The sequence below is a fragment of the Rhinolophus sinicus genome, linkage group LG05 (genome assembly GCF_036562045.2).
Source record: "Rhinolophus sinicus isolate RSC01 linkage group LG05, ASM3656204v1, whole genome shotgun sequence".
NCBI lineage: Eukaryota > Metazoa > Chordata > Mammalia > Chiroptera > Rhinolophidae > Rhinolophus > Rhinolophus sinicus.
The window spans coordinates 43,405,660-43,417,871 of record NC_133755.1 but is presented as its reverse complement, the minus strand read 5'-3'; the positions used below and the strand labels follow the sequence as shown (position 1 = coordinate 43,417,871).

At 37.5% G+C, this 12,212-nt stretch overlaps 1 long non-coding RNA gene across 1 annotated transcript in view; it reads left to right on the top strand.

Annotated features, from left to right (window-relative positions):
- LOC141571551 (uncharacterized) overlaps nt 1–4,449 on the top strand; it is a 148,705-nt gene extending 144,256 nt beyond the window's left edge. Inside the window, exon 4 of the long non-coding RNA XR_012496374.1 lies at nt 2,391–4,449. This is a non-coding gene — a long non-coding RNA (uncharacterized LOC141571551). The remainder of the gene's footprint in view (nt 1–2,390) is intronic.
- Nucleotides 4,450–12,212: the final 7,763 nt, after the last annotated feature.

Genomic DNA, 12,212 nt, shown 5'->3' with positions numbered 1-12,212 from the left:
AAGGAGTAAATGGGAAATTTTAGAAGTTGATTGTATTTGCCTTTTTTGACAACAGGCGCACCCCACCAAGATAGCCTTTTCTTTCCTCTTTCAGGCCTAAAGTATTAATAACATAACCTTAATAAATATTACTTTGAGACTTTTGTGAGTCTAAATTGTGTGAATTTGATGTTTGTTTTGTTTTTAAGAGTAAGGATTTATCAGCTCTACCTTGAGTATAGCTTTAAAGTTGTATTCATTCATTCATCTATTAAATGTTGATCTATTAAATATCAACCAATATTTATTGAACACCTAATCTACAGGTAGGCACCATCAGTAACTTAATGGAATATAAAGACATATGCTGCAGTTACTGCTCTTTAGAAGTTTATCACGTGGTTGGGAAAGGAAGATGTACAGCCAATGAACTACCAAGTTCTGACAATTCTACCCTTTAACATTTCTTGAGTCTTTGCACTTGCTGCCATCCTCAAAGCTGCTACATTAGTTCAGGCCATTACCAGCTCTCCCTTGGTTTTCTCCAACATTTCTCCTCGACTCCAGTCTTGCTTGCTACAAATCTATTCTTCACAATGTTCTTTCTAAAATGCTAATCTAATTACTCCCTTTCCTAAAATCCTGTAATGACTCACTATTGTCCTCAGGATAAAGTGTAAATTGTCATAGTGGCTGGATCTGGCCTCCCTTCTCTCTTTTGTCCTATCTTTAGCCATTTACTTTTTTCAACTATGTTTTTAGCTATTTTGAATTCCTTTCAGAGTCCCTAATTTACCATGCTTGTCTTCCCTGTGTTGTTCTCCCTACTTGGAATGTCATCTGTAGATGTGTGCTCATTAATTCATTTATTCACTCAGATCATCTTTTGTTAAGGATGTCTACATACCTAGCCCTGCACACCATCCTGAAATTTCTCATTGTAGTTAGGACATGGATGTGTGTGTAAGCGGGCCATTATATTGCAGTAGGCATATCCCAGGATAGATGTAGGAACAGGAACTGTGGGGGTCATGGATAACCCAAGTCCTGGGAATCAGTGAAGTCGCTGGAGGGAGGAAGGGGATGAGCAGTCTGTATTGAGGAAGCAGCGTGTGTAAAGGCCCAGAGCTGAGAGCTGGTTATCCTGGGAAACGGCAATCAGTGTGACCTGGTGGGCAGTATGCAAGCCTCAGAACGTGAGCAAGGCTGGAGGAGTCACCAAGGGCCTTGCTTGATGTGCTAGGGAGTTGGGGTTTCTTTTCCTGTGAGGTAATGGGGAGCCACTGAAGGATATTTTTAAAGGGGAAGGGAGGGACAGGGAGCTGGAGAGGCAAAGGAAATGTGGCATGATCATGTTTGTTTTTTAAAATTGACACTCTAGCAGCATTGCTAGAAAAAGTGGCAGTTTATCATAAATTGCTTAAATAAGCAAACAGGTCCTGAATTGAAAAAAAAAAATCACCTGAAAAATTGCAGGGCCTTTTTATGAAGCTGAGGCCATTGACTGGCATGCTAATGAAGTTTCAATTGCATGAATGCATGCTAGTTGAAATTTCTCATATTTTTATAGACCCAAAAGTATGAGTCTTTGAGGGCAGGACCTCTGCCTGGCTTACTCCCTACAGTACCAAGTCCTGACTACCTACAACAGAATTTAGCGTGAAGTAGATTATCAATAAATATTTTTGACCACCTGGCTCTGAAATGTCTTCAGATACCTCTTCCATCATCGTTCAATGAAAATAACTCCTTGGTATGAAAAAAAAGCCAACAATGCAACTGAAGTGCCCTCTTCTTGTTAATGATAACATGTTCAAATTTATGAAACTGTGTGATTACTTAGAAGCTATTGTAGATCCAATTATAGGAAAAATCACGTTTGAAGAAAACATTTTTATCATTTGGTCTTTTTCTGTTTAGGGAAGTAAAAGTTTTTCTCATCATTGTATCCCCAGCCCCAGCACAGTACATGTCACATGGTAGGACTCAAAATATTAGTTAAATGAATGGATACCTGAATAATATAGAGAATGCTTCCTTAAGGCAAAAACATTCACAAAATCCCTAATAAAAACAAATTCTATACTTCTATTTATCTGCTCTAATCTTCAAGAAGAAAGGAGCACACAGAAGTTAAGGGTTGCCATTAAGCCAGAAAGGATCTTAGGAACCTTTTAACAGTTCAATCACTTCATGGATGGTGAAGAGCTCTGCCTGTCTGTTAAGGGAAGAACTAGGAGAATTCAGATCTTCTGATTCCAGGCATTTTTCACTGTCCCATTTTGCAACTCCAATTTAAAAAAAAAAAAAAAAAAAAAAAAAAAAAATGTGGCAACGTTTATAAAAATATTGTTTGATCCTGTGAAACTCTCTTTTTTTGTACAGCTTAAATGTATCTCTTTCCCTTGCAGAGTTGCTACAGAGCCACTACAGAGTTCCTACAAATTCTTCAGTAGGAGCAGAATTTGGAATATAGATGTGGAATTCATAAATGAAGGTGTTTTTGTCCCTCAAGTAAACATTATATGTCTTTCTGTCTGCCAGTTATTTCCACAGTATAAGTTGTTGGCTGCAGTCTTCAACAACCAATGAAGTTTATGTTGTACACAAGACCTTGGGGATTTCATGTTCACTGGGGCCAACAAAAGCAAATTCTCTCATGCCCTCCTACCAAGAACCATTATGACATTCTGCCACATGCCTTCTCAGATCTGCGTGTGATTCTACTTTCCTCTCTAGATTCCAGGACAGGCAAAGTTTATCTTTGAAGCTCCATTTATTCTGTCTTTCCTCACTGGTCCCCTTTCTGTCCCTTTAGGTCCCTTTAATGGTCCTCATTTCTTCCCTTAACCACCCTGAACTTATAAGAATATACTTGCAGATTTGTGAATCCCACTAAAGCTTAAATGCCTGACACCACTCTCCCCACCCCACACCATTCATTTGTGAGAAAAACTGGAAGGGAGAAATAACACCTGCCCCTACCCCAGTTCTGCATTTCTAAAGGCAGAGACTAGAAGATAGTTCTAGGAGTGCCCCATGGTCTCAGGGCTGCCTCCAGTCCTTTGCGTTTCCTCTGGAGAGGCCTCAATGGAGAGGGAAGGGAAGCCCTCTTCTCTTCTTAGTCCCAGATAATGGAAGGTCACTCACATTTCCTGTTTTGGGGGTTCAGTCAGAGGGACTAGGTGGCCCTGCTGAGCTCTGTAACAGGAATAATAGAAAGCTGAGATCTAAACAGGCTGTAGTCTACATTCTCAATGAGGTGTGGGGGATAGGTGTTAACTCCTGATGGAAAGATGATCAGGAGATGTGTGAACTTCCAACTGCTCCATTGCTTCTTAGGCTTACTTACTTCGAGAACTAGGTTTTGTGTTTTAGTATCTTTCTCTAGCATCAGAACTGACACTACTATAAAACAAGAATGGACAAAGTCCACTGACACAACCGAGTGATGAACTCCATCAACTTGCCTCCAGTCTTTTCTAGCTGTTGCAGTGGAAGCATGAATTCCTCAGAAAACTAAGGTCCTTTTGGACCATTTTGGATTTTGAAAATGCTGTACTAATAGATGTAGGGCCTTCCTTGGGGGCTTTCCAAAACCTTTAACTAATCTGTGTGTAGCACGGATTTCTTGGTCTCCTGGCCCCCTTTGTTTCCGAAAACTAAAACCGTTGCACAAAATACAGCGATTTGTATCCTGGTGAGGTAGGAAGAAACTGGAACTGTGTACACTCGTGTCATTCATAAGAATGCCTTCTTCCTTCTCCATAGCTTCCTTGGGCTGAGTCTATTGGTTTATCATAAAGATGATGCGGCCTGGAAGAGTGCAAATTACCACCTGGGTAATTAAGTCTGTGATGTTCACTGTCTCCTACTTTACCGCCTCCAAAGGCCAACCTGGCATTGTTTTCTAATTTCTCAGTCTGTGGGCTTGTTTTGACTCAGCCTCCTGGATAGCATATGGTTCCTGCTAAGCTAGCACTTCCCAGCCTATGACGGCACACCCCTAGCCACCCTGCCAGCCACTGCAGTGGCCCAGTCGCTGAGTTGTCACTCTGCCTCAGCTTCACCCACCCTTACCCATTTCATTTGCTCACCCTGTGCTCTCCTTCCTTCTATTCTCAAATTCACTGCAAAACCCTTGTTAGGGAATCCTATTTTTACCCAGTAAAGAAAGAAGTGTTGCTTATTATGGTCTAAACATGATCTTGAAAAAAAAGTGTAGTGCATTAGTGATGAGCACAGACATTATATTTAGGTTCTACACGAAACCTGTAGTTGAATTATCAGGCAAACTACTTTCAATGTGTCCTTTGGTATAATTTGACTTATGTAGGAAAGACTGAGGAAGTATTTTCAAATACTTCAGCTTTCATGGACCTCAGAATAGGTTAAACTTTTTAAAATATTAAAACACATTAAAATACTTTTTACAGAGTATGTACAATAGTCTGAATCTCTACTGGCAAAGAAAAGTGTTGTGAAATAATTATCTGGATAAATCAGGAAAAAAATCACTTGAGTTTGAATTTATACTGTCATACAGTTTCGTGTTCATGGTGTTATGACACAACCCAAATTTCACTGTATTTACGTATTTTTTAAATCTTGATTTTTTTATTGTATTAAAAGTTAAAAATTTAGAAATTTGAATTTGCTTTGGCCTGTTTCTGACATATTTATGGCTGTCTACATATATAAAACATCTGGCAAATAGTAGATACTGACAAAGGGTAAATTTACAAGGCAATTTTCTTATAAACAACTATTATTTGATTTCTAGCAGATTCCTTTATCCAACTAGAAAAAGCAGCACGTGTCCAAGATTCAGAGCCTTGTAAAGAATCCCCTTTGCAACCTCCAAATGTATTAGAGAGGTTTTTTGTTTTTGTTTTTTAAAGTGTCAGTGAGAAGAGAATTTTCATTGAGTATCTTCAATGCCACAAGCAGCCCCCTGTATTTTCTGAAAGTGTGAAGAGAGAAGAAATGAATGCATGTATGTACGTATAAACAAAATTCTTTTATACTTCTGTGCAATCGAACAACTACTATAAAAGAATCTTGTGGGGCCGGCCTGGTGGCTCAGATGGTTGGAGCACTGTGCTCCTAATGCCGAGGTCGCCGGTTCGATTCCCACATGGGCCAGTGAGCTGCGCCTTCTACAGCCAAGATTGTGAACAATAGTTCTCCCTGGAGTTGGGCTGCCATGAGCAGCTGGAGGTTGGCGTGAGCTGACATGGATTGCTGTGTGCTGCCATGGGCTACGGTGTGCTGCAGGGAGTGGCCGGCAGTCAGCATGAGCTGCTGTGAGTGGCCCACCGGCGACCGACTACACAAGGCTCATAACACCAGCATGGGCCAGGGAGCTGTGTCCTACACAACTAGACTGAGAAACAATGGCTTGAACCGGAGTGGGGGGAGAGGGGAGGGCGAAGGAAGGAAGGAAGGAAGGAAGGAAGGAAGGAAGGAAAAAAGGAAGGAAGGAAAGAAGGAAGGAAAGAAGGAAAGAAGGAAGAAATTATTTAAAAAAAAAGAAAAAGAAACTTGTAGAGAAGGATATTATGATCTCATGCTTATGCACACCTATAGATTGTTTTTCACATTCTTAGATAAATGGCATACAGCCTCATTTATAAAGGATTAGAATTACTGAAATTATGATTATAATGGCCCATATAGTTATGTAATATTTTTCACTTTGTTTTTCATGAGAGAAGTGGTTTACATATTATTCATTTGAAAATCTTCAGATTCTAGTTACATTACAGATAAAGTTGTACTGGTAAATCATGCTAGACCATTCTTAAGAAAATATTCCATGAATTGTGGCAACTTTCAAAATGTCTGAGCAAATGTACCTGTTATTAAAATAAATCTTTTGCTTTTACATTTCTCAGGATAAATAAATGGTTAAATAAATAATTAATAAATAAATAGATAAATAAATAAATAACTTCTAGGATTCATACTAACTCTTTTTCTTTGTATTTTTGACCATAGCTCTAAAATACATTTTAAGAGAACTTTATTTAGTCAAACTAGAATAAATCTCTTTTTAAAAGACCCCATGACATCTACATGTTCCAGTCCTTCCAGGTGATAGCATTTCTCTTTGTTTTCTTTCTCCCAATGTTTTGGAAATTACATCCAAATGGAAAGGAATAAGAACCAAAAGAATTTATTCTTTCTAGGAAACTTAATACTTCGTTCATTCATTCATTCATTCATTCATTTTTTAATCGGGATATATTTGTATACTTTTTACTATATTTTCAAATGTGTTCATTTCCCCATCTTAAAATGGCACTAGTAATAGTTCGTATCCATTGGGTTATTGTGAAAATTAAATGAATAAATACCATAAAGTGCTTAGAAAAGTTCCTGGCACAGACCGTAGTAAGTGCTCAATAAATGTTAGCCATTATTATACTTGCTGATTTTATTATTATCTTTGCATTTTGACCTATCTGGGTTTATGGTCTATCTGTTGTTTGATTCTGGCATTCTCAGTATCTCAGTAAGTTTTAAAAGGTTTAAACATAGTAGCACCTGAAGGTGGGGTGAGGTACTGAGAATTTTTGGCTAATGTATTTATGATGCTAATCCAATCTCTTCAGAGAGGAATGTCTTCTGCTCTAGAAATATATTTGCAAACTTTTCCCAGGAGGAAAAAATTGCAAAATGCAGAGCACCCAAGAGTAACATATTTTTTGTGTGCCCAGTACAAGCTTGCACATACCATGCCCCAAACATTTATTTATTTATTTATTTATTTATTTATTTATTTATTTTGGCTTTCTCAGTAAAATTCTTTTTTTGGGGGGGGGAATTTTGGGGAACAGTGTGTTTCTCCAGGGACTATCAGTTCCAAGTCATTGTCCTTCAATCTAGTCGTGGAGGGCGCAGCTCACTGGCCCATGTGGGAATCGAACCGGCAACCTTGTTGAGAGCTCACGCTCTAACCAACTGAGCCATCTGGCACCCCCTTAGTACAAATTCTTCAGGAATCCCTATACCTATCCCACTCCAACAGACACCACAGTGACATAATCTAGTGTCTGTTACTCAAAATGTTGTCTACGGACTATCAGCATCAGCGTATCCTGGGAGTTTGTTAAAAAATGCAGAACTTCAGGCCCCTATCCAGACCCACTGAACCATAATCTGTATTTCAATAGGCTTCCCAGGTGATCCATATATATAGTTAAGTTTGAGAAACACTGATCTAGTTGAAGTTCAGCTTTATTTCTTAATGGGCCAGGATAATTTCAAATATTTTATAAATAGATCAGAGTTCCTCAAACTCTGCACTATTGATATTTTGGGCTGAATAATTCTTTGTTGTGGGGGTTTGTCCTATGCACTGCAGGATGTTTAGCAGCATCCCTGGCTGCTACCTACCCACTAGATGTTAGTAGCACCAGTGGTGACAAACAACAGTGTCATTATTATATTTGCATAGTCATGATTATATTTGCTTTTATTATTACCTTCCCGTTCTGATCTATCTGAGCTTATAATGTGCTCTGTTTGATTCTGGTATTGGCTAACAATGTTGTTTTTTTAGACAATGTTTGATTGCTAAATGTCTTCTTGGGGGCAAAATTGTCCTTGTTGAGGATCACTGAAATAGATCCACTAATTTTGCTAGATTCTTCATTTCTGCTAAAGTCAGAGCATGTGATAGAGCATTTATTATTGTAGTTAGAATCTATTTTATCTAGTTTATTATACAAGAGTAAGGCTTTGAAACATAAATTTCATAAAATATTGTTAAAATTTGATAATATATTGCTATTCTTATCTGCTTTTAAGCTTTCCGTTAATGGTGGTAAGACTTGAATCTCTTCTTGTGATCAGACAACTAGAGTACCAGGCAGGCAGAAAGATGAAGGGCAAAGAGACCTACTAAGTGGTGAGAATGGAAAGAAGTAAAATGGGCCTAGTTTGGAGTGGCATGTAGTAGCTTGTCTTCTTTTGTTCAGTTATAGAGTCACAGAATTGCACATCTCATAACCTCTTTTCATCAACATTAATTCCCAGGACTTCATTTGAATACAAAATCCAAAAAATATTAATTCATGAATCAACAAAGACTTGTATTTATTAAGCACAACTAAGAACTTGTCATAAAGCCCCTGCCTTTAAGGAATTTATTGGTGATGGTAAATTAAGATCCTAATTCTGCCCCATTCCCCCCAACCTGTTCTTCCTGCAGCACATTTCAGAAAATGGTAACCTTACCCTTCCAATCACTGAGACTGAAATCCATGGAGTCATCCTTGCGTCCTCTTTCTCACACATCCCAACCAATCCTGTAGGAAGTCCTTTTGACTCTACTTTCAAAATATACTCAGAATTTGAATACTTCCATGACTACCACTCTGTCCAAGCCACTATAATTCCCTGAATTAATACAGAGTATTCTAATAGGTCTCCCTGTTTCTACCCTTGTTCCCCAGGCTATGCTCATCACAGCATCTGGAGTGATCCTGTTACAATTTGAAGTCAGGTCAAGTCATCATGTCTCTGTTCAAACACTTGAATGGCCCCAATCTCACTGAGAAAACAAGCTAAAGCATTTACCATTGCCTACAGTGAGGCCCTCCATCAACTGCCCACTCCCCACCTGGCCCCTTTATTGCTATGACTTCCTCTACCTCTTGCTCAGGCACCTCTGATCACAACTCTGGCCTCCTTAAAGATCCCTAACACACAGTAGTGTGCTGGTAAAAATCTAACAACACGCTCTCAGGTGAAAAAGCCCCAAATTTTAGCTTACTTCCATGATATAAGTACTCCCACCATGGCCAATTTCATGTCACAAATCGTGGAGTTGAGAAGAGATATTCAGTAGTACATCATTATATAGTATTTCTATCATGCCAACACCACTGATGTAATAAATAATATCTAGAGGCTAATTAATAAAGTACAATAACATGATCAGGAAGCGATGAATTTTGAATATTTATTACCTTTGTTTTTAATATAATTTATATAATTTAATTTTTTATAACGCCTGTTTAACAACTAGCTTGCAAAATTCCTGAAAATTTAACAGTTGGCTCTCAGGAGTCAGTCAAGCTGGTTCCAGCACACCACTGTCAATAACGCAACCAAACATGCTCCTGCCTCAGAGCCTTTATTTTTCCATCTGCCTGGAAAGCTCTTCTTCTGAATGCTTGCAAGGACTTCCTCCCTCATCTCCTTTACGTCTTTTCTAGTGTTACCTTCTAGGTGACTTCCCCAGACACTCTCTCTAAAATTGCACCACCTCCAACTCCCTGTTCTAATACCGTGATTCATTTTTAACCTTAGTATTTATCACCATACAAAACACCATTTCTCTGATTTATTTGTTGTTTACTTCTGTTAAACTCAAAGCTTAATGACAGCAGCGATTTTTGTAGGATTTGTTCCCTCTCGAATCCTCAGCACTTAGAACTGTGACCAGCAAATAGTGCATTGTCAATATAATATTTGTTGAATGAATCGATTAGTGTCACCTCTTCATTTCTTTTATTTTGTTTCCTTTCCTGATTCTCATTGCCTAACAGATAATGGTATTTTTATGTGTGAAAGAAAAGGCATGCCTTTACAACCTGCAGATACCAATTTTACTTTCCCTAAACTATTTTTTTTACTTCTTATATATGCAGACCCCAAGCCCAGCTCATTATTTTTATACTTCAGTAAACTTCAGGAATACTTCAGTAAAAACATTCTGTGGCTTCTCCTGTCCTGCTTGTGAATGATCTTAGTTAAATGATACTTCATTTTTCACTTCTCCATGAGTAAGAGACCCATTGTGGTACGTCACTTCGTAGAACTGTATAAATTTCTCAGATAGTTAAACTATTACTCCTAGACTTAGAAGCCCTGTCAGATGCTTTTTTTTACTGTGTCCTCAAAAAGGCAGCAACTCACTTTCAGACAATTGTTCATCCTGAGTGATTTGAGGTTTCACAGACTCCATACAGATTATTCACTGAGGTCTTGGACACATAGGAATAGGTTCACAGATAGAATATTTTAATTTTCCATAAACATTCTCAACATTAGATTGGGGTTGATAGGAATAAATGTGAACCTGAACTATGCGTTCTTAGGTCAATTTTTTCTCGCAAAGAGTATCCTTCTCTCCCATCTTCATGCTTCAGCATCATACACAATTTTACTGCTGTCTAAGTTACTTTGTTAATGTTTTTGAAATCTAAGCATGTGATGTGATGTAGCATTTTGCAGAGTATTTTAAAAAGCAAATAGAAAAAAGATTTTGTATAAAATATTCGCAAAGAAATTCATCTCCCAGTGCTTCCTTTCAGGCTTTACAAAGTCACAAATGTGCCCTAGAGATTCATTAGAAGAATAAGCCCAGGGGATTATGACTTTGTTCTCGATACATGAATATACCCAGTGAATCAGACTCATGGTATGTTCAGTCCAAGTGTCTGATTTTTATGACTGGTAGGAAGATGTGCATTTTGGAAAGTCACTGTTGCTATACCTCTGAGCGCAAAGTGGTATCAATTTTCTCAAAATGATTGAAATAACAATTTTGTTATTAAAAATATAGATTTATTGCATATCCTTACTTAAAAATTTTTTTTTACTACATTATATGGGCATTTAATCTTATCATTTGTATATTCCTTGAAGAGCTCACAGTCAGGGAAGATTGTCTTCCAGAACCAAAAGTTCAAATTAAAATGCAAAGATTGCTTATTTAACTCTGGTGTGACCTTAATATCTATAGCTTTGATAAGGAATAAACAGGTACTGTTCACATATTGTGGTGGGTATATAAATTGACACAGTCTTGCCAGTACCTATCATAATAACAAATATACTTGGTGTTTGACATAGTAATTCCACTTTTAGGATGTTAACTTAGAGATATATTTACAAATGTGTCCAAACATAAATGTACTGGGGTATTTACTGCAGCAGCATTTGTAAGAGGAAAAATTGGAAATAGCCTAATTGTCCTCAGTGGGGGGAATTGTTGAATTATTTCTGGTACTGAGAAGATGGGGAAAGCTATGAGACTGTTAATAAGGATGAGGTGGATTTATACATTCTGACATGCTAAGTAAAAACTCAAGTCACTGAACAATATGTATAGTATATCATATATGTTGAACAAAACACAAAGCAAATATATTTGTGAATAGATAGAAAATATCTCAAACCATCACACCCTTAATGATGATTATCTCTGGACAGGAAAAAGAAATGGGGGGGCATAGGAAGAGGACTTTTACTTTTTTAGTGTAGATAATTCTTTCTCTATTGTTTGAATTTTAAGTGATCATGCATTACTTTTTAAATTAAAAATAATTTAAAAAATAGAAATACATGACAATTGGTAGAAAGGAATTTATGAGTTTTTGTTTCTCTTATTTCTGATGAATGTTATTGTTTTGTGAGACAATGTGAACTAGTAGGAAGAACACAAACATGGGTTCTAATTATGGACTCAACTACTGTGGGGTGGTGTGTACCTGTGTGTATGTGTATGTGCATATGAATGGGGGGGTGGAACAAGAGTGAGATCTGCAAAATAATAACTATCTTACAGGGTTGCTGTAAGAATTCAGTGAAATATTGTACAAAAAAGGTCTCTAACAGTCTGCTAGACAGCAGGCAGGCACTCAATACAGTTTACCGTGTTTTCCTGAAAATGAGACCTATCCGGACAATCAGCTCTAATGCGTTTTTTGGAGCAAAAATTAATATAAGACCCAGTGTTATTATTTTATACTATACTATACTATACTATACTATACTATACTATACTATACTATACTATACTATACTATACTAGAAGACCGGGTCTTATATTAATTTTTGCTCCAAAAGATGCATTAGAGCTGATTGTCCGGCTAGGTCTAACTTTCGGGGAAACACGGTATTTGCATTTCCTTACCCATATCCACCAAGGTTTGAAATTTGTGAGTCCAACAAATGAAGGTAATGAAGAAAGTATTAGACACACGTCAGACCTGTGTTCTGAATTTGATCCTGAAAATACAGTGATCAAACATAATTATCTGCCCTGTCACTTCCTTTTGCAGTTGTTAATAAGAAGCTTATATTGAATACTCCATTTTGGCTAACTCTAGGCAAAAAAATGATGAGCTAAATACAGAGGGTGCCAAAAAAATGTACACATGTTAAGAAAGGAGAAAAACTGTATTAGAATTGTAATACTCAGTATATACCAATAA